Source organism: Agelaius tricolor, unplaced genomic scaffold (genome assembly GCF_023055355.1).
Source record: "Agelaius tricolor isolate 1412-34295 unplaced genomic scaffold, bAgeTri1.0.p SCAF_11, whole genome shotgun sequence".
Classification (NCBI taxonomy): Eukaryota; Metazoa; Chordata; class Aves; order Passeriformes; family Icteridae; genus Agelaius; species Agelaius tricolor.
This window is the reverse complement of record NW_027269271.1, coordinates 12,798,521-12,822,414: the sequence shown is the minus strand read 5'-3', so window position 1 is coordinate 12,822,414 and position 23,894 is coordinate 12,798,521. Positions and strand designations below refer to the sequence as shown.

The 23,894-nt window shown below is 39.3% G+C and overlaps 1 long non-coding RNA gene across 3 annotated transcripts in view; it reads right to left on the bottom strand.

Annotated features, from left to right (window-relative positions):
* Positions 1-372: 372 nt before the first annotated feature.
* The window catches only part of LOC139594297 (uncharacterized), a 37,283-nt gene continuing 13,761 nt past the window's right edge, over positions 373-23,894 (bottom strand). For 2 of the 3 annotated variants that reach the window (XR_011680576.1, XR_011680575.1), the window contains exons 3-6: positions 12,670-12,808; positions 12,274-12,407; positions 10,863-10,959; positions 373-6,066 (exon numbers count right to left, since the gene is read on the bottom strand). This is a non-coding gene — a long non-coding RNA (uncharacterized lncRNA). Of the gene's footprint in view, positions 6,067-10,862; positions 10,960-12,273; positions 12,408-12,669; positions 12,809-15,387; positions 22,298-23,894 lie in introns of those variants that run through there. The other variant, XR_011680574.1, reaches the window with a different exon arrangement.

Below are 23,894 nucleotides of genomic sequence, written 5' to 3'. Positions count from 1 at the left end.
AGGAACCATATTTATACATGATTTTCATGTCTAGGACTTTGCTTTTTATTAACCTGATCCAACAGGTACTGGCCATTTCATGTTAACTTTTATCAATTCAAGTAGCTTCCAGTCATTTAGAATAGAATAACCTTTAATTGGCTGGTTGTTCTAACAGGCAGTTATAGTATTCAGTGATTTTATTAACCTTTTATTACTAGAGAAGAAAAAAGACAGTAGCCAGAAAGCATCATTAAGTGAACTTAGTCCTTATTTTTAGAAAACTTAGAACTGTGGACTCTAGATGCTCTCTAAACACCATAATTTGGACTGCCAGGAATGTAATAAAAACTGTAAAATGACACAAAAATGAAAGTACTTGGAAGAAAGAAATTCATAACTAATTTTATTTTTTGGTGAAGAAAACATCAAAGGTTTGCAAACTCAGCCTGGAAGGCAAAAATGGATAAAAGGATAGAGCCTATAGTTTCAAAATATTTTTCTCTTTAATGAATGGTAGAAAATATCTATAAATCTCTTCCATTATCACTGTATTTAAAAAGCAGTCAAATCTTTTGTGCCTGACATGTTTACAGTAAATCTATTATCATCTGTCATGTTTGCATAAATTGTCCAAAAGTTCATCCTGTCTTGGCTGTCTTTCAGTATTCATTAGTACTAAAGTAATTTTTGGAGTAAATGAAGGGAAAAATGCCCAGAAATTGAGATAATGCATAGAAAGAATGAGATTTCATATAACTAACAGGAACAAAGAGAGCTTTTTTCAGCTAAATTCACAGAAATTTGGGTTTTTATTGTATTTTATTATTTGGGTTTTTTTAATTTATTTTTTATTTTATAACCAGTATATAAGTGTAATAAATAACCACAGACAATCAGGATGAAATTCTAAATAATATATGATAAGGTAGTAATATAGTCCCAAACAGGTATTTATATGGACACCTAACTTATCAAATGGCTCTTGTCACAGGTCTGCTGTGAGCTGTCACCTGAATTTAGCATACCTTTGCACCTTCTCTGATAGTAAGAATTACTGTGCAAAAACACAATGCGAGTCCCAGTCTTCCACCAGCTTCCTCAATTAAGAAGACAAATATAACAAAAATGGAGAAAACACTGACAAAGAGCTGCCATGGGGGTACAGCCTGAAACACGGGACTGGCTGAAGCTCTTGTCTGGGGGGGGGGGGCACTGTACAGCTGAGGGCCCCTGGCTTCCCATGGGACAGAGGACTGGGGTGCCTCCAGCCTCCAGAGCGTATCCTGGCTTAGCCATCCGCTCCACCCAGGATGTTCCTCTGTGTATCCTGCCTTAGCCCTCTGCTCCATCTGGGATGTTCCTCAGTGTGTCCTGGCTTAGCCATCCACTCCACCCAGATGTTCCTCAGTGTGTCCTGGCTTAGCCCTCTGCTCCATCTGGGATGTCCCCAGCGTGTCCTGGCTTAGCCATCCGCTCCACCCAGGATGTCCCCAGCACCCATGCCCTGCCTTGCAGTGCTTGGCTGTGCCATGGGTGTTTGCAGGAGGCAGCAGAAGCACGGCCCCCTTCCCATCAGGGAGGAAGGAACAAAAACAGAGCTTTCAGCTTCTCAACACACACTACCAAATTCAAGAGCTTCCTCTCAGGAATAATTAGAGGCACTTTGGGTTGCATTGTAACTGGAGCATCTAAACACCTTTTAGGTTCCCTGTAGCACAAGGTAGTGACTTGATAAAAAGGGCTGAAAATCAAGGACATAATCTTGCTGAATTATTCAGGTAATAAAGAGGTGAATAGGTAAGAAATAGCTGTATTGCTTCACTGCAACCAAAGGAACAAGGAAACCCAGAGCCTTCTAGTCTAGACTCCCATGGAATCAAACCTGAAGATGTGCAGGAAGAAATTTACCCTGGTCTACACTCCACACAATGTGTTCATTAGATTTTAAAATAATGGGGCACTATATCTCTTCGCCTCAGGGCACAGTTGCTTGTGATTTCCATTAAAAGTCTTGTTGACAGCAGGGTTTGTTCAATGAAGTGTGAACATAACAATGGTTTTACAGAGTTTTACAAAGTAACTTACATTCACATAAAGCTCCCCACACCTCTGTATCAAAAAAAATTTGTAGAATTAAATATTTAACAAACAAGTTTGAGATCTACAGTGATTAAATTAGTGAGATAATTAGCAAGATATTTAAGGTTAATGTTTACAAGTAGGTTAATTATATCCTTTCCCAAATCTCTGTTTTCATTTCATTTGACACATGTTGCAATAACAGTGAAAGTGAGCCCACACTTGCAGAGGTGGCAGGCAAGGCAGCATGTGTCGCCAAAGGTGACTAAATGTACACTTCTGAGGGAACTTTTCTCCAATATACAGTCTTAGAGCCTTATGTTCTTCATGTCCCAGCAATTCTCCATCTTTTAGGGTGAATTTGTTCGAATAACACTTCAGATCTGTATAAAGAAATGTTTTCTGCAGGACTTAAGGGATTTCATAGCTTCAAGGCTTCATATAGCTCTCTAATGTTAATTACAAAAGTGACAGCGTTTAATGCTCTGTGCTGAATTCAATCTACTTGAACAGCTCCTGTGTACAAGACTGTAGACCCAAGGCAATGCAGAGAGCTGAAATTCCCTCTGACTGGATGTCAATGAGGTTACTTACGTTTATTGTAATGAAAGTAAGAACAGAATCTGCTACAATGATCACCAAGTTGGTTGTAGAGAATCAAGAAGGGAATCAGGTGCTTCAATAAAGTTTTAAAAAACTATTTAGCAGATATTCGTGCAGAGGCAACAGAACGTGCCATCTGGATTAACTTACATAAAGCTATTCTGAAAACATGTCAAGTCACTGTGGCCGTGGGCTCTGAGAATCCAGGGAACACAGCCATGCATGCAGTGAGCTCAGCTGCAAGCTAATGCTGTTGAAGGAAAAGGTGGTGAAGTTTTCCAGTAGCAGAAGAAACATTTTTCAAGCATCTGACCGCTGTTCTCTCTTCTTCCTGACAGAATGCATTTGTTGTCTTCTCAGCACACCAGAGCCCAGGACCAAACTTCCCAAACTCTGATGGGACTAAAATCCCACATATGAGGATGAGCCTCAAAATTTCCACCTCTAAAACAAGGTAAGTCCAGAACCAGATATTGTCAAACATTACAACATTTGATATTCAGATCTTATTTAGACAGCACGTGATTTGTAACTACTACATGTGCCCCAGCACATTTTACAAGGTTTCCTCCTTGGTAAACATACAACATGTAGTCTGCTGAAGGCCTCTCAGTCCAGCTGCCCTCCTCCAGGCACTGGCAGCCTCAGAAAGAGTTCATTTTTCATTCATTGCCAGTTTTTGAGTCTTCAATCTGGAAAGACAGTTGCCTCTTCCATAGGGTCAGGGCTGCTGGGGGACCTGTTCTCACGAGCCATGGGATCCTGTCCTGCCCAGTCCCTCAGAGTGAGTGCTGTAGGCTGTCACTGCACAGCAAGGGGAGCTCCTGGAGAGGCTGAGTTACTTCTCATTCAACACAACTCCAGTGCTCCCATCCCCTGGAATCACACCCATTCCTCCCCAGGAAGAGGGTGCTTTCTGGCTGTTAATGACACCTGCTTTCCCTCATGGGGCTCATGGCCCAGCCTTCCCTTGGGAGCAGCACAGGCCCAGCCTGGCCCTCCCCTCCGGAGTGGGGTCATAAAGCTGTTATTGGGAAAGCAAAGTACACTCGCCATGGCCCAGGGGAGGAGGGAAGCCAGGACTGTGGCGCACAACTGGATAAAATCGTTTGTGTAAAACTTTCTCCAGCTACCATTTTACTGAGGAAAAGGATGGATCTGGAAGTCTTATCCCTGTCTAGGGAGGATGTGTTTTCCTATACCTCTGCAGCTATAGGAACCAACCTTCTAAGCAAAAGGAGACACCTTTTAAACTAGAGGGAGCCACAGCAGTTGGTTCTTGGGTTCTGCATTCTAAGAAACTCACTGCACTATGTTGAAACTTTAATTGTTTTCTGAATTTTTTAAGCTGCAAAATTTTATTCAGTGTGGTTTTATTTGGTTTTATTTTTTTTTTGTTATATTCTAGTATGGTGCTGTTATTTGATATATTATTTTATCATTTTGCCATACCATTATAAAACATTAACATGCCCATGCCTGCTGGACACTGCTGATAAGGAGGCTCACAAGACAGGAGCTGGTGCAAATCAGTCTCTGTCCTTTTGAAAAATTAGTTGAAGTAATTTTACATTTTTACTTTCCCAAAGAGACACTGCAGCTATTTCTCTCCCTTTCAAATTATTGGTTCAAATCACTGCAATGTAAACATTTATTTCTCTATCCTACATTCCTACTGCCAGAGACAAGCCCTCACCTGCAGTATTTCAGGGGCAAGTACAGAGGTGGGGATGCTCTGGGCTGCACTGCATTTTCACAAGTGACTACTGTGAGTATACATGCAAGTAGAGCAAGTGATTTTTGAAAGGCAGTTAGATACCCAACCAGTAATTGTGTGCACAATTACTGTGATTACACATGTAATCATGGTCATTGTGCTTTTAAATGATGCATGTGCTATTCTAAAAATCCACTGCTGTATTACTAAAATTAATGGGAGCTTTGCCATCAATTTAAACTGATGGAGGATCAAACACTATGCATTGTGGCAATATCCAAGATATATTGAAGAGCAAATGCATTTTTTGCAACACAAATGCTAAATCCTCAGTATATTGAAACAGTAAAAGAGGGGTGGAGACATAGTTTTTTAGCATATGTAGGTATATATTCATTATGCATTCATTAATAAATTATAATTTTTAATAGAGTTCTGGATTTGATTCAAACTACACTGACATGAAGAGAAAACCATGGCTCTGGATCAAGGCTTCTTGCTCTAATGTTTCCAATTAGCTCAGGTTATAGAGCCGTGCATGCACTTGCTCATGACAAAATCTTTGGCTTTTGACTACCTTGTCTTTCAAGAGTTAAACAGGAGTTGCAGTGAAGATGCTGTGCAATACAGTAGGTACAGTGATGTGTAGTATTTCACATCTAGTCTTTGTCCATGTTCTAACAATGTGCATTAAATGTGCTACTATTGTCTCTTTTTCCGATTAGTTTACAGCCCTGTAGTTCCAGCTGTTTTATTCTGAAACTCTAAAACCCTGTCACTAGGGAGTTCTGTGTAATTGCCCATAATATGCACCACATTATCCATTTCAGGAACTGTGCTGAAAGACAGCAGCAATAAGGGGTTTTCTAAAGGCAGTCTGGTTTACACTAATGGATCTAACAGGAAGGAAATGCAATTTGAAAGAAGCTGATGCATATGTTCTATTGTTGAATATAATGTTTGATTTAATTATTAACTGTCTGTGATGGAAAGTCAGATCCTGCTCAGTTCTGCTTACAGTTTGGTACTCTGCTACCAGTAAAAACAGATGAGATTCAGTCTTAGGATTTAAGAGTTCTTTGTAAAGTACTGACATTTAATTGTGCTTTTATAAAATATCAGCTGAGGAACTTCAATTGCGCACTTCTTCCATGCAGACTGGCTTCCTTTTATCAAGCTAAATATACAATATAGAAGCCAACTCTCTTTCATTTTCCCTTGCATAAATCAGGAGATTCTCAAAGTTAACAATCTGCTGTAATTATTTAAATAAATATGATCCAAATTGAGTTCATATTCACTGCTGTTCATGACCTATTCATTTTTATTTTATTTTACTTTCATGTCATACACATAGCACTGCAGTCAATCTACTGTATCACCGAGAATGTTCACAATGGACCCAAGTGAATTTTTAGGAAGGAGTTAAAATGTGCTGGCATGACTATACCTATCCTTCTTTTATCAGGAACAGAGGATTTGGCAGCTCATTTCAGTCCAATTCTATAATTGGTGTTTTGTGATGTCTAGTAAATTGTTGCATTGTGTTACAAAGGTCCCTAATTCCATGGGTGGGTGTTAACATGCTGTAAGGAATGAATTCATTATGGAGAACTCTTACCTGAAATTCCATTATCCTTTCCTCACCATGGTGACTCCTATCAAACTCATTCATATAACGTAATCTGGAAAAAAATAGGTACTGATGCTAAAGCTGTATTTTCAGAGGAGCTTAAAGGTAAAAAAAATCACAGCTCTTCTGCATGATTCAGACAAAAACAGTGGTTTAACACCACTAGTAAACAAAATAATTGAGCAACGTAATTTCAGTTTTGTATTTTGCATCTGTCTGGTGAGATTATTATCTTTGAAACTATCTTAAACAGATGCCGAACTGGAACTGAAATTAAACAATAGTAATGACATTTGCAGTGCATCCAGAATGCAGCTTTTGTTAAACATACCTTTCTACAAGTAGTGCACACAGCATTAGCTCTGTGGGATGCACCTTACTTTGCAAGCTCCAAAGAGATTGGTTAATTTTGTCAGGAGGGTAATAGAAAGAAATTAAGTTCCTAGGAAATACACCACCATGCCTCAGATCCCTAACTGATTTTGATAGCTTAAGAAGAAGTAGAGACCCTGTCCTTGGCATATTTGCGTTCTTGGTGTCAGTCAGTGAACTTCAGGCAAAGAGTATGAAAGAGCCATTAGAGCAAAATCCAGCTCACATTTATCTGAAGAGTTTTCCTTGTAATCTGTTTTCTGCTGTAAGGATCTGAGGAGATTTTCTGAAAATCCAAAACATTTTGAATATTTTGTTTTAGAGAAATACCTAAGAGCTTTGATCAAAATATAACCACACACCTTTAGCCCATGGCTCCCATCAGAGCAGATTTCTGCTGGATCTTTCCTAGATCAAGAACACCATAAAACCATTCATAGGCTGTTGCAGGACTCCTTTAAAGAACTTCTTCTGAAAAGCCTTGCCAGAAACCAGCAAATGCCAAGGTGTGCAGCCTCTTTAAAAAAGTTAACAAACCCACAAAACAGGTATGAGCTGAGGTCAGCTCATCTTGCCTAAAGTTTTCCCTTAGTTTCACTGTTACTCCTACTCCCAATTAAAAGTTTATTTGAAGCACTTTGCATACTCTAGTGTATTGAAGAAGCAATTGTTGGAGTGAAAAGGAAAACTGTCAGTTCTGAAAATAGCTTGGACTACTCATGTGTCATTCTCAGTGTATGCTGAAATATCCAGAAAAACGTGGCTCACACTGCGGATTGCATCAGATACCGACACATGTATAAGCAACTCTCTCCCCACTTTCTCCTCCTGAGGCTCATTTTTACAAAACACATGGTTAGAACTAAGCTGTGCTTTCTGCTATTGGAGTAAACTACAATGGAGCAGAGCACAAAGGAAATTCATTCCCCATGCGTGTGTAGGATCTGTCTGTAGAGCGCAGTGTGAGAATTAAGGCAGACACGTGTAACCAGCACACTGCAGGGGAGGGGGGAGACAGCCTGCTTCATTCTCTTCAATCTCATGACCAGACCTCAGGTGAAACTCTGTATGTGCCAAGTGTCAGATCATTTGCAGTGACAAACACAAGGCTCTTGCACAGGTCCTGGGAGCTCATCCTCCTATCTCAGCCATGCCAGAACCCATCTGGTCTGAGCATCCCCAGTGCACTCCCAATGCACCTGTGTGACCAATCCACCCACTCATTCCTGCTTCCCTTCTCAACATGCAGCACTCTGCACTGTTCGTGCTTTGTCTCCATCCCAAAGTACCTCTCTGTGTTTGCTGGCTTAGGCATGTCCAAGAGGGGGACTGAAAAGGGTCTCAGTGGCTGCACAGAACAGCAATGGAATAAGGGTGGAAATCATATTCACAGGGAGACAGAACTGAACTCACGCAGGTGTTCCTCCATGTCTGCTGTGACTCCTTTAGGCAGCAAAACAGGTGAGTTTGCTGCATGCTAATCAGGAAAAAACCATCTGAAATATGCATCTGCACATGAGCATCTGTGCAGAGTTTCTCCAAACCAGTTCTCAAGTGCATTTTTTCCCTGTATGGGCCTCTTTTGTACTTTGTTGTGCCAAGAGGCTTATTTTGTATAGGTGGAGAGACCCCTACCCACCAGTCATCAGGGAGTGCTATTAATATGCAACATCTTGAATGCATGAGCTGAATGACAAGCTGGCAGTGTTTGAGAATGTGTGGTCCAAGTTTATGTCTCTCCCTGAAGAGGCGAAAAGCCCCTTCCCGAACTCTCTGCCAAACTGTGCAAGAGATGAAAGAAAGGAGAAGGGGCAACCTATTTTTTTTGCCTCTCTCTTCCTAATACCTTGACATTGTCGTTTCCTTCCTGTGGCCACAGTTACTGTGAATGGCCAATTTCAAATGGTTTGCCACTACTTTCAATGTTGAAAAAGAAAAGGACAGCATAGCGGTTAATTTTTTTTTCTTAAATGCTTGTGGAAGAAATTGGAAACATTTATTATTCTTTTTATACAAAAATTGTCTTTTGGATTCGTATGTCATTATCGTGTCTAAAATGTCCCAACAAAAGTGAGTTAAATTGAGGTCCTGAATTTTAGGCATTTTTGCAATTTGCTTTTGGTCACACAATGTCACTATGCAAGCCTCAACTCAGCAAGTTTTTAAGCCTGGAAAAACTTGCTGAGTGTTTCATGTGCCTGAGTAGCAAGAAAGGATACCAGCATGTCTCATTATGGTTTAGCTACAGTTTGATCTAGGAAGAATAAATGGGTATTTCTTGTACTTCTGACCAAGAAGATGGGAAAGGATGCAGAGGGAAGAGGAAGAATCAGACAGTCACCATTCCTGGCCTCTGAACCAGCCTGGAATGTTCCCCGACATTCCATGGGGCTCAGGAGCTGGACTTTGCTTGTGCAATTTAGCTGCATCCTCTGAGATGTTCATCTAGGTCCTCCTGCACAAGAAATGTGCTGGATGCTGTTATGACATGACATGACAGAACCATGCTGTGGTTTGTTTGCAGCACTAGTTCCTTAAACACATATCTTTGGCCTTCACCAGCTGTACAGCTTTGGGGTGATCAGAAAGAATTAGAGAAACAAAGGCCCATGGATTAAAACTTTGCTTCTGAGTCTTGTGATAGAAGAACCAGAAGTACCCATACATGCCCACCTGTATCCATGTAGTCTGGGAGCAATGTCTACCATGCTAGCAGAACTGAAACAAGCCCACCCCAGGACCTTTCCTTGGTACAGTCACTCCCACTGAGTCCATGTGGTCAAGCAAGAAGCTGGTTTTACAGTTCTCCGTGGCAGTGTGGAGTTAGGACCTGGTTTTGCCGTATTCGATCCCAGCTGGCTGGGGCCTCCCAAGCCACGAGTTCCAGACCAGCATCTCCCCAGCAGTATCCTGGCTGGAGCCTGGCCTGATCAGCAAAGGGCTCCACCCCAGCCTCCAGGCAGAGCAGTAAGGGGAACAGCAAATTGGGCTTTTCAGACACCAGCTGTTTCCCTGGCATTGCTGCCTCCCTCTCTGCATGTGCCTTTGTCATTCCCTGAATCTCTGCCCGCTGCACAACTCTTGGAATCAGTTAAAATGACTTTTGGGATGTTTTCCTCTTGCCTTAAAGGACTCATGTGCTTTGTTTTTCCCTCAGTCACAGCAGAACATAGAAAATGGTCTACACGGAAAATGTGAAAGACGGTTTCTATGTAAATGCAAGGTAATGTCAGCCAAATTAATTTGTTCATTCAACGTCTATAAATAATTTTGTATTCTGCATTTACAAATTTATATTATTTCTTATAGGGAATCTATTTTCTACATATTCAATTCATTTTTTAACTGCTCCAACCATTTTTCACCATTCCATAAAGCAGGTTCATTTACAAATTATGCTTATCAATCATAAGGAAAATTACCTCTTTTACTTCTTATTATGAGATTGAAGTTCCATCCCTTTTTGGTGAAGATTTTGTCGTATCTTACCAAAAATTTTCAATTCAGGGAGCAGGGGAAGGTAGGGAAGGTCAGACAAATGCTGCCAAAGGCTAGCTACAATTATCAGCTTGAGAAAAAAACAGCTACAGTTTGTAGAGTGACGTGGAACAAGTACAAATACATAATTTTATAATGTTATGACCTTCCTTAAAATTCATTAATGCAAATTGGTTAAAATTTAGGTGAGTTATTAAGAACCCCATAAAACAGACAATCTATTAATGCAGAAGGAGCTAGCAACATTGATACTTTAAATCTAGGAAATATGGATTTTTATCAGCTTGCCCTCAGAATGAGTGAAGAGATTTTCCAGGATAAGAGACATCTGAGTGATTTAAACTTTCAGGCTGACATAACTCTGTTGTTGAGTGCATGTAACCTCCCCAAGATCACAGACAGGTGCTAGGCACAGGTCTTCCACAGAAGAGAAAATCAAAGCTTTGAATCATACATTCAAGGGTTTCTCACTGAGACAGAAGCGAAATAATTTTAAACAAAATTCTGGATATTGAATAAACACCACAGCAGCACGGATGGTGGCAGCAGAAGCTGGAAGGGTACCTGGGCTGTTCCCCAGCTCTGGCCCTGGCTTTGCATAGTGCTGTGTCTGGGATTGGGGCAATTCCAGCTGTGCCAGAGCAGGTGTGGGAGTGTCCCCACAAGCAGATGGATGAGCCACCTCCTGTGTGAGCAGCACCAACCTCTGCCCACTGGAGAGGCCATGCCTGCAACGTCAAGCATTCTTTCTCGAGGCACACTGTGGTGCTTTCCAGTTACAGCCCTTCTGTGTATGGCCAATATCCTTACAAACATCCTGTTCCTTCTGTGAGTCATAGTGGCTTTACTCCAGCAGGCAGCAGTGGAAAGAAAACATCTCAGAGTTAAAATGCACCACCTCAGCCTCCTGCTCTACTGCCCCCAGAAAACACAACACACTTGGGGCTGTTTTAATGACACCTGATAGACTCCACTTACCCTCCTAAGGGTATCCTCTGATGCCACTACAGTGAAGAATAACTTCTCCCTACACTGTCAGCAGGACAAATGTGGATTTCTTCAAAATAATAGAGATCTGAAAATAAAAGAATATTGATTTAGGCCATGTTGTCAATCACAGGAAAGAACAGTCCAACAGGTATAGCAGAAAGGGAGTTTGTAACAAAATGTGCCTTTGTTTCTGAAGAACAGCAGATATACGTGGTTTTAATGTTGGTTGGATGGACTTTAAATTTCCAAGCGTTTCCTCTGAGACAAAGTATTTTCCTGGAGACAAGCAAGACCAAGAGAATTTCCACTGGACCAAAAAAAAATTATTCAACTAACAACTTCATTAGCACCTTAGAAAGGCAACAGCAGGAAAATCTGTAGCTGAACTTGGCAAGCATCTGGTGACTCTCACCTTGTGCAGATCCCTCAGCCACTGTTGGTACTCATGTATTGCCCAGGTTCCTGATACCTGGCTGTCTTGAGGTGCTACTGACACAAAAGCCTCCACCATTTGGATCTTGCTGTGTTCCCCCTCATTCCCAGCAGGAAGGATGCTGCCAGCCTCGGGCATGCTGCTCCAGGCTGTGAGTAACCCCAGATCCTACGGCCAGCAGGCATTTGCTACTAAAATGCACAGGGAGGCAGCCCAGGGTCTGACTGCACAGGCCTGCACAGACAGACCCATGGCATGGGACACAGCCTTTATATTAAACAGAGCTTCAAAGCTGAAAAATATTAACAGACACCAAAAAATAGAAGCATAAAGGTCCTTTAATAGCCCTATGCTGCTCTTGCGCTCAAGCGCTTAGTGAGGAAGTGACCTTTACAAAATTATTGTTTATGATCTCTGTGTGTGTGCCAGTATAGGCACAAAGAGTATTCCAATTTATTTAAAAGGTTACATATCAAAACTGAATATGCAGTACAACTGTGTTATCACACTGTATAGCTTTTACACAGGAAATCCAATCCTTGAGTATGACTTCTAGGCACTGGGGCCAGATTCTCTCTCACTATTCAAACTAGAGATGAAGATGCAATATAACAAAATAATTTATTCATCCTACATTTCTTGTTTTTAAATTATCTAAAAATCACTGAGAAATTTCACCCAATAATTCCTGGCTTTAAATTACTCACAAATTTCTTCCAATAAACAGTATTTTAGCTTGCAAAATATTTGAACGTGGAATTCAAGGTACTCAATATCCTGACAAGCCAAGGCTGGTCATGCTGAAAAATTTGGTTGTCTCAGTTTCAGAACCTGATTCAATTTCTTTTGAGTTGTATGGTATCTCTTATGGTATCTTATGCATCATAAACAATTTCCCCTTCCCCTGCTGCTTGTTAGAGGCACTGGCTATGCCTGATGAGGGAGACTGACCCAGTACTGCCTTACCTGCCCTCAAGCTGGCTCCAGTAACTAGGTGGGAAACCACTCCCCTGCTCCGAGGGAATACTTGTGTGTGTCTTTTTCCTTGCTCCACCAGTAAGAAAGTGCCTTGAATCAGCCATAGGGAATACTCTGTTCAGCTGCCAAGGTGAAAGATGAAATCAGGACACATTTAGCCCAGCAAAATAAGTGATTACACTCCTGTGCACAACAATGGATGAACCCACAAAATAAAAACTAAACTGAAATTTAAAATTGCGTTCCTAGACTGCCGTTATTGATGAGGACCTCTCCCCCCATGTGAGATTGGTAGCACAGGGGCTGCTAAGGCCAGGTGCAAGCATTGCTCAGGCTGCTCCCCCTGAGCAGCCCCTTCCCCTTGTTTGAGCTGGGTGAGCTCACCTTCCTGGGCTGGCCCATAGGGTCCCGTGGTCACCTCTGCAGGCTGCCAGCAGCGTCTCCTCTTAGCCTCCCCACACATCACAGCTGATCCTACTGCATCCATGGAGGTGTCAAGCATCCTTCCTGCTTCTCCTTGTTCCTAGGAACACAAAAATACCTGTGCCAAGCAGGCCCACACCCCATCCTCTCATCTCACTTGCTGGTGTTGATTTCTCCTCATGATATGAAAGACTTGCCAAACTAATTTCTCTTATGTCCCTAAGTAAGAATATTATTTTCACCTTCAGTTCTTCCTGCGAGTCACTGGGCTCTAGATAATGTTTAAACTGGATACACCATAAGAACAGTTCTATACAAACACATTATTAGATCTAGGACTTCTTTTGTGAAGTCAGCTTCTAATTGAAACCACTCATCCCATGTTGGAGCTCCAGTGACAGTCATTGCATGTACACCACTTTTTCTAAGGTACCCCAAACTATCAGCCATTGCAATTTATCATGACTCTTGTCTTCAATGGTTAAAAATCCAAACAACCACTTCCTTAAAGTTATTCTGCTTGGACATAGTCGCTGAACTTGGCCATGATCATGGCCTGACAGCACAAATGAGTAGAAATTGGCCTCTAAGATTCACTTCATGCTGAAGTTCAATATATTTTTTTTTTAAATCCTCAAATGGAAATTGGAAATCTGCAGAGTTTCTTATTTTATTGTTTATTCTCATTTGTTTCTGCTTCTTGATGAATCCTGTAATTCACAAGGTAAAGGTTTTCCAAAGTGTTCCATCCAGCTAAAACCTTCCTGGAGGCCTTCAAATATGCAGTCCCACAGAACAAATCACAAATATCAGGCAGCATGAGATAAAATCCAAATCTCACAATTAAATATATCACTGAAAAATTATTTTCTGCAAGTATATGAAATATCTAATTGAAAATTTGCTTTTTCAAATATTCATGAAAGGTAATTTCAAGTGCAAGTATGCTCGTAGAAAGTAAATTCACAAAGTCATAGGCATGATCAATTTGGAGTTAATTTTTGAATTTAAATGAATATTCATAGACATTTTCAACTATTCGTTTAACTTCAATACAGACTCATCAGCACTCATTTGCACCTAGTTTTTATTAGTGCAAATCAGGATTAAAAACACTGAAATCAAAATTTGAGCATGTCTGAAAAATCCTTAAAAATCACAATTAAAACAGCCTTTCTTATCTTCAGAATGGAATAAATCTAGCTCTCTTTTTCTAGCTTCCTTTTCTATCAAAATTTGAGAATGATTTGTTAACTTTTGAAGTTATTGTTCTGCTGTCAGCTAAAGCTATTTATATGCTTTGATACTAAACATTCCTTTACATAATGGTGTCTCTTCCTCCCAATTCCTTAAAAATTACTCATCTGCAATACTTTTTTTTCCATATTTCCTAGGATTCAGTTTAAATGAAGTTTATAAAACTCTCATAAAATTTTCTATTTCAAGCTGATTTCAAAAGCTACCAAGTTCAATATTAAAAATTCTTCCACTTACAAAAAAAAAATTGACAATATCAAGAAAAAGGAGGATTATATTTTAGGCAGTAAACCTAAGCAATGGGAGGTCAATGAATTATTGAACAATTTTCCTAGAGAGCAGCAATAGTCATGCTTAGGTTACCTACATGCTTTGTGTTCTCATGTGACTGAAGAACTAATAGGATATGATATTACAGTAAAATTACATTGTTTGAAAAGCTTTAGTCATGAAACTTTTTTTTTTTCACATCTTATGATTTATTCTTTCTCAGTTTGATGAAAACTCAGCAGTTCCTTATTTTATATGTCTTCAATTTTATCTGGAAATGCTGGGATGACCCTGAAGCTGTTTAGAAAGATGGGACTATATTAAAGGTCATATTTTCAAAGATATTCTAGGTAAGTTAGAAGTGTAAAGGTCTATTCTCCTATAAGATTCAAAATGTCCTAGTCTCTTCTAGAAAGGGCATAAATCTGTGACTATTTGGCTCTTTTGACTGTCTCCCTAATGTTCCTTGATCAGAGCAATGCACAATGACACAGAGTTGCATCACAACAGCTAACAAATTACATTAGAGCTAATTGAGTTTGTGCTCTATGATATCAAACATAAGCCTTTGCAGAAAATCTAACAATGAACCTGATGCCCATCATTCTTGAAGACTAACCAATCCTTTTTTCCTCCTTTCTCCTGGAAAGATGAAGAACAGATGTAGAACAACATCTCTTAAGAATGTTATGGCACTTTCTGTATGTCACAAATGCAATATTTGCAGTTATAGTTTGGATTTATATGGAGCTAATTACTTTACTACAAAATAATTTTGCAACAAATGACAAATCTGAAAAAAAAAAAAAAACCAACAAAAAGAAAACAGTGTTCCCCTCCTCTTTTATTTTTGAACCATTTTTCTTAGATTATCCTAACATCTAAAATCAATATTTTTCCTTCTACTTATTTTCTTCAGAATCCAGCTTCTGGGCATGTTTTATACAAGGCAAAGTGAAAGGCTTAGCTTTGAAGTCACAGAAAATTCACTGGCCAAGTGTATCAACAATTCATTGCAATACATGTGAAGGCATAGAGCAGAGAACTGGTACAGATCAGAGAAACTAGCCAAGCTGCTGTATCAGTTCAGCTTCATTTATTAAAAGGAACTGACAAGATACTCTGTATTGGAGTCTCGGATATATTACTTACAGAACAACAGGTCAAACTTTATGAGAAATTTCTGGTGCTGCCTTTTGAGGATGCAAAGGTCTTACTGCAGGAGGATCATTTAACACCCCTGAGACAAGACATTCTCGTTCCATCCTCTTCACCTTTATTTCTTAGAGGATATTCACTCTTCTGCAATAATCAGTAATTATCTACAATTCTGAAAATACAAACGAAACATGACATTTCCTTAAATCCTTTCCTATTATAAGAATACTGAGACAGTCAATGCTAATTGATTAGCTAAGACATGTCTTGGTGAAGGTAACTGGTTTAACACAGGTTTTTATTTCAATTGCAGAATTCTGCAGTATTCTTCCCCATTCAGCAGAAAGATTTTTCTTCCTTGTTCTCTTTGCTTTCTTATTCACCCCACAGTCATTTATTCAACTCTGTGGTTGTGAAGACTGCAGTAGCTGTTAGTCTACATGAAGAAACTGTTACAGGCACACCAAATAGATGATATGCAAATATACCATTGTGATTCATATGTTTCTTTAGGCTAATTTATATTTTAATGAATTTGGTCATTGGGAACTGAAGTACTTTAGCTTCAGAAATAGAGCTTGTTGAAAACCTTTCACTGAAATACATAAATTTCAAGGATGTTTTCAGCCAGCTCAAATCATTGTTGAGATCCTTTATTTAGTGAACCAACGCTTCAATAAATAAGACAGAGATACAACTTTTGTATAATAATCCATAATTTGATATATGAGAAATAGGGATAGCAGAGAAAGCCATGCCCACTGGGACAAGCTATTTCTGAAGTACAACACAGTTATAAACCAAAATCTGAAAATTACTCCAAAATCACTTCGCCACTGTTTTGTTGCAGGCGTAGCTTCTTTCAGGAGATAATTCAAAGTAATTTGAAAGATGCCATCAAGATTGAATAGACAAGTTCTAGTCATAATTGGGAAACACAGGAGTGGCTCACGTGCCAGACAGGCAGGAATAGGCTGATGGGAGCACTCATAAGGTGGAAGTGGTCAGTGTTGCAGCCTTGTGCCACTAGAGCTGATCTGAGGAAGATCACCCACACCAAAACTCCCAGAGATCTGAAAGAACTGTAAAACCAGCAAAGTTCTGACATTAGCATGCACCACAGAATTTTGGTGGGAAAATCCAGAACTCAGGTTGGTGAAGAGAATTCAGGCGTTAATGAAACTGCTTTGGGAAGGGGTGCAACACACTTACCCACACTGGGTGTCACACTGACTAGCCACTGCCTTCTGAATTAATATTGAAGCTTTAAGGCATGCATTTTCCTAGCAAAAAAAGCATTGAATTTGAATTTTACCTAGGCTGGATACAGTCCAACATCTGAAAAATGTAGACTTCCATTGTCAACACTCAGCTACAGAAAAATCTGAGCTTTTAAAGAAGCCCCTTGCACAACGGACATTTTGGAGCTCTGGCTCATTAGCTGTGGATTACTGAGCTCACTGCTGCTGGAAAGCCTGTGCTGTCATGGTCAAGCCAGAGTCATCTGTAGTGGCCACTGTTGGCTCTTTAAATAGATTACTTCAGTTTGGATGGAAAGAATATGCAGATCTAAGACCACAATCAGGAGGACAGGGAAAGACAGAGTGAGATTAGGAGAGATATCACTAGAAAACCTCACACGCTGAAAACAATGGCAGTAAAATCACAATGACAGAACAATCATTTATGTCATACCAGTTTGAGAGAACATCGATTTAAAAGGTGTAATCAGATACATTTATTGCAAGGACTAAAAAAATATGGAAACTGTGAAAGTGAATACAAATACATCCTTTGCTGTATTTTAAACCAGTAGCATAGCTTTACCCAATTAGAATGAAATCCATCTTATAAGAAATATCTAATTAGATATGGTAAACTTATTTTATTTTAAAAGAAAGACATTGATGACTCCTAATTATACACATACATGTTCTCTAAGTAAATTACTCATTGTCTAAGGCATTACGCCCAACATGTCCTTATACAACAGTGGCATCTAGTGGCCAGCGGCCAGGCTCTGCTCCAGCTGGAAGAGGGAGACGGTCAAACGCTGGAGTAATGAAAAACAACACCGGGGTTTTTGTTTGTTTAATAGATCGCATTATTTCAGATAACGAAATACGATATGGATTATTATGCTCATGTTAATTACAGGCGCTTTAGCATCCTAGCAGAAGGCACGAACCGATTGATACTTGGACATTGGGAGAGGAAAGGGAAAGCCCATCCACTGCCAGTCCAATGGACACTAGGGCTGTGCCAGGTGCTTTCTGCAATGCTAGCAACACCGACTCATGTACTCTCTTCCTGTACCTCCAGATTTGTTCCCTGTAGTCCATTTGGTCCAGGTTTGTCATTCAAGTTGGGAGAATTTTTGCCGTCAACTGGGCGTTGAGCAGGGAGTGGATGAGACGGCCCCACAGCAGCACCGGCAGCAGCGGAAAGAGCGGCCCCGGGGCGCCCCGGCAGCCCCGAGCCACCCCTGCATCCTCGCATCGAGCTGCTGTGCTCCATGCCCGCACCTCGGCTGCAGTCGGGAAAGCCTTCTGCAAGCCCCTTTGCTTCCTGTTAGCCACCCAACAGCACACCGGTGAGAATACAGCAGCATGGGCTGCCTCTGATTGCAGCACTAGAGATAAAACACCCACTGGAATAAATAATTACATTTTACAGACACGCATCCTGGAAGTATCTGTAATTAATGAGAAACAGAAAAAAATAATGACAACATGTCCTAAAAGCAATGCATCACCATGACCCTGACTAACTTGCCAGCAGCTGAGCACTGCATTTACCAGTAAATCTCATTTTATGAAAAATAAGAACTTTATATTCTAGAACTAGCTGTATGTTCTGGATAACAGCATTGTGAGTATACACTCTTGCTATAGATGACAACTATAGGCGTCAGTGAAAGCCGTGTTTTAAAAAGTATATGCCTCTGCGATCCAATACTGATCTTATTGGTCAGACATGCAAACCCAAATAGTATTTCTCACTCCTCATTGTAACAGGCTACTCCTATTCCCAGAAAAGCCTTGGGGCTTGATACCAGAAGTCCTGAAACATCAGACATCATTCAATTGTCAGATTGGCAAGCTGTGATCTTGGTTATCTGTGATAACCAAATAAAATTCAGATTCCACCTCAACTCACAGGAATGCAGTACTATTTTTGAGAGTCTATAAACTCAAACATATTCCTGGCAGATTTGAGCCCTTATTTCTTAACAAATAAATATCATAGTTGAGATAATTAAATAAATTTGGAATGTCTTTTTTTTGTGTGTTCTCAAAAAAAAAAATATATCACAATACATTAAACATGGATTTTCAGCATCATCCACTTATTACAACTAGTATCATCTTATATTTAATTTCTCCCGATCAATGACATTATGGAAAGTCAGAATATCTTGTAGAAATCAGCTGCTTTGTCCAGTTTTTTTGGAGGTAAAAGACAAGTCAAGGATTTCATGCACCAAACCTGATCTCTAACCAGTCTGGGATTTTCCCAATTCCCTGCTGCTGGGTCCCACTTACCCGGCTTTTCCTCTCAATCCAGCCATCCTGCGAAGGGCTGCACTAAGTCAGCATTCTTCGACTGGATTGTTCCAGTGATCAATAGAGAAAGGACAATGATTTATTTATAAAGCAGCAATGCAGCACTGCAAGAATTAGTTCTCTTCTGGAAACGTTTCCCATTTTACACATTTCCTACATAAAAGAATGCACAATAAACTTCAGCATGAATTGCAGTGCAAACCACATTTTAACTGTACTCCTTCATTTGCTTCTTTTTAGGAAGTATTGTGTGGTTTTGTTGTTTGGCTGGTGGGGTTTTTTAGGGGGGTGGCATAGGACTGTGTATTTATTTATTTATTGATTTATTTAAAGCTTGTTGTGTATTGATTTAGCAAGGAACAGGTAATAGCCATATCAATTTTCTCACAGTGAGATGTATTGGTAGAAAAACAATTTTATAACTAAACAGAAATGACTGACTTATTGGCTAGTATGAGCTATTCTATTATACATAGATTATAGAGCTGATTTATATAAATAACTTAAGCAAGGTCTGTATTTTAGATATGCTTCAACTAAGATAGGCAGTATTGTTAAAAGGAAAAGGGCCACATCAGCAGTATAATATACACTAGAAGCTGATATTTTGCATAGGAAATGGGATATATGTCTCTGAGTTCCTTATTATGTTGATTATTACATTTGGGAGAAATAACATTGAGTATTATTATGGCAGCTTGAGAAATAACAAGATATCTGAATCTGCAAAAAATACAGCTTGTAACAATCTGGGCACACACTCAGTGTTTCAGAAAAAGTAAATGTGATAGAAAGTACGTTTTATATCTTCAAGAAGAGATTTCCCCCCCACACCCCCCTTTTGGGTTGTATGTTTCTTCATAATCATCATTTTGCAATCTAATGTCAGAATGAAGCACAAAAGAGAATTTTTTTCCAACAATTGGAATTGCCATGGCAACACCCCAGATCTCAGATAAAGTTTGGTCCTGTACTGATAGTCACATTAGCATTTGTTTTTGTGCTAAGTGCAATACTGCATGTGAAAAGCACCTCAGTCTCTCTAGTTATGTATAAGAAGATGTAATTTGATTATTTCAGAAATGTGAAATATAAAATTTTGAAAGCTCCACAGAAAGCTTCACCCTTAAAATCATGTTTTTGAAATGACACAAATCATCAGAAGAACATTAGGTACGGCTATCAATATTAAATGCATCTCTAGTCTCACTTATGATGAATCTGAGTAATTGTCCACTGTCCCCTTTCCAGCAGCTCTTAAGTTTCCCAAACATATTGATCTTCAGTCTTTGAATTCACATACATATATAAAGAAACTGATGAATTTAAGCAATACCTACTAAAGAATCAAAGGAGACTATTTTACCAGACATATTTATAATTGCCTTACACTACTGCAAAAAATCAGCTGATGATAAAGACAGACATTTCTTTTCTGACACACAAAAATCCTATCCAAACTATAAGGCAACTAAAAACCCTGAAATTACAAATAATCTATGCTGGCAAATCTACATATCTATAAAATATATACACGTGAAAACATTTAGGGTGTATTCAGGAGGCTTTTGTTCTGTATCATTAATCTGCAGGTTTGTAGAACAACCTACCAGAAACAAAACACGGAGGGACAACCATGACCATTTGAGCTGAAATCTGATTCCTCCCCAAGCAGAAAACAAAACCAGGATATACTGTCTATCATGGTAGCATACAGTTCAGATTTCAATCACTGTTTTTTTCAAATACTGTAGAGTCAAATGCTGTGTTTCAAAACAACATGATGGAAATATCTAGGAGATAACCATAATTGTTCCCAAATAAACTGCCTAACAAATAGACAGAGTGCCAAATCACTTATTATGAATTTTAACAGTTCTGATGACAAAATAAATAATAGAGAATGCAGGATGTGACTGAAATTCTGTTGCAATAATAAGCTTTGAGTGTAAATCATTGGGCAAATGTCATGTCACAATTTTTTAAAAAAGAAATTCAAGTATGTGGTTTTGGTATACTCAAGCAGGTACCACATATTCTCTAATAAATACAGCAAAGAATGTGCCACACTACATTTCCAGCTGGAGAGAGTAACTCAAATTCAAGATCTATGTCTCCTTTCTCTTTAAGGGACAGAGAGGTAAACAGCATTGGCTAGGAAAGGATCTTTCAGAAGCCTGACATTAAACAAAGCAGTCATGGCTGTCATTGGAAAGACCCTAAATTCTAACATTTTATGAGTATACAGGGTCTGCCTGAAATACATGCTGGTGTTCGAAGTGTTACTAGTCTCCTGTACATATTATAGATACAACTTCATGGATCCAGGATGACAAGCTTAACTCCTCAAATGAAAAACCTGACAAGCTGCAAACTGTATTTAAGGGCAGAATAAGCTAATGACCAAAGCATGAAGCTATGAAAAAAAAGCCTAGGACCAGATGCTGCTGGCTGTTGTGGGGCTCAGTTTCTAAGCACCCAGAAGAACTTTTAAATCCCCCTTTACTTGTCCCCAAGAAGTGTACATTATTCTTTACTGGGTATCTCAATACCTTCACTCAACAGCATCCCACCCTGACACACAAGCCCTTAGAGCAAGGTGAAGATTCCTGCACCACTTTTGAGATCAACAAACTCCACACTTGCAAACTCCTTGGCAGATAAATTCTGCATGTCCTGGATGAGGTCCTGAGAAGCCCGGAACGCATGCTGCACCAAAGTCAACTTAAATTTGATTCCTTTTTAATATTTACTGTGGGATACTAGAGAAGAGAAAGGAACATTATGCTACAATTCCTCAACATTGATTAACTTTTTTCTTTATCCTATTAATGTCCATCCTGCAGAACAGGCTGTGAACTTTACAATCATCATTTGGGTTTACCCCTGCTTTAATGCACAAATTCTAAATTAAGAGACCTTTGTTAGGGAATAGGCAAAGCATCCTGTTAATGCACATCATATTGCACGCTCCTAAGCAAAATGTTTACCTTGTGCAGGTAAAAATTGGGACCTTTTTTAAGACTTAGGCATACTTTGAATCAGCTTTTCCATATTTGACATCGTTAGGCATTCTCTGTGATGTGAGGCAAAAAAATAAGTTGAACTATGAAAACTCAGTAGTTTGGAGATCATGAGCTGAAACAGAAAGCTGGGAGGGAGATGGGAAGACAGGCAGCAGTAAGACTACATCACTAAGCATCTGGTTTTTTCACACATTTCCTTGCTGCCCTGCAATTTTTCTAGTAGCTCCTCTTTGAAGGGAATAACACATAGGTAGCTGTGTCACTGCTGCAAGCATGCAGTTGTGATTTGCTTATGCAGTGCTGTGTTTTAGCAGCCATTTGAAAGCATGACTGAAATATCCTATTGCACATTATGATGCACCAGTAACTAAAGATGTAGTCCCCAGGAAGTGCCATTTGTGTCAGTGGAGCACAGCTGCTCTGGAGGAAAAAGCCTGGGGCACCTGCAGCAGCCATAGGGAAGCAAAGGGAACCAGCAGCTTTGCTCTGATTTGAAACAGGATTCACCTCCTTTAAAGTATTTATTTGCAAACACCTTGCCAAAATCTTTAGAGGAGTCTCCATTTTTTCTATTCTTAATTGTTTATTTCTTCAGGTGTTTAGATTATTTTGCTAATCCTTCTCCATGCAAATATATCTATTCCTTTTTATAAAGTCTATCAGTTCTTTTTTTAGCATCCAGTATGTTTATACATGGAAGTTACACATTGAAGAACATATGCCCCTTTTCAACTTCTTCTTGAGCTCTAATGGAGGAAAACCAGAAACCTTTGAAATGTCTTTCTTTCTTCCTATGAAAAAAGTTAATTTTCTTTTTTTTTTTATTTTAGAAAAACATTACAGAATGACAATTGGAAGCAGTAGTTTCTGAAAACATTTCAAAGAGGTTTACAACAGCCACTGTATATAGTTATAATTATTTTGGTAGAGAGGCACAAAAATGACAAAAATAAAATTCAAGACAATTCCAAACTCCTCACCTCTTTCTAATAATCAGGACTACATTTCTGATGACTCCTTATTTAGTAGGCTGGGCTAGGAATCTGCTTCTCATGCTGTCAAACTCGTGTGTTGTGATATGGAACAGGTCACTCAATCTGTATCTGCTGCTCTCCTTCTCCCTTCCTTAGCTGTCTAATTTATACAGTGAAATATCAGGACAGACTACAACACTGCTGCCGACACAGCACACAGAAAAATGAGGCATGATCTTTTAAATATAGTATTCATTATAACACTGGCACTGGAAACACTTTACTCTTTTACAATGCAAATAAGCACATCTTAGTTATGGAGGTTACATATACAGATGTCACAAAAGCACATTTAAAGACAGGCAAATATATGAAAAAATCCAGAAGAATCTGAATGAAGATTAAATTTCAGGGGGTAGAAATCTGATCATGAAGGACACTTTCTGCACAGTGCATAATGGAGGGTACAGTGTATTCTTTTTATATTCCTCAAATGTGTACATTTTCAGTGCATACAGTTTCAGTAATTAGAAAAGAAATTTGGATGTTAGAGTTTACATAAATAACAAAAACCATCAAGATGCCTTTTTCTTGTGATATTTTTTTCTTTTTATCTGCTTTATAATTTTTTAATTTCCTTTATACTATCTCAAGATATTAAAGTCCAAATCACCTAGCTATATCACTGGCAAAATAAGTCATATGTCATGCTCAATTTTAGAGTCATTAGCTATCTGTAGACACTCTCTTATGCAGTGGAGTTAAAAAACCTAAAGAGAGAAAGACAGAATATATCTGAGGGTAAAAAGCCTCTGTGGGTGTTGATGGGAGTATATGGAAGAAACCAGCAAGAACAGTGGATAATGGAAGATTGCTAGTGCAGGTAGTAGGCTTATCTATATGACAAATTGATGAAGAATGAGGAGGAAAACTAT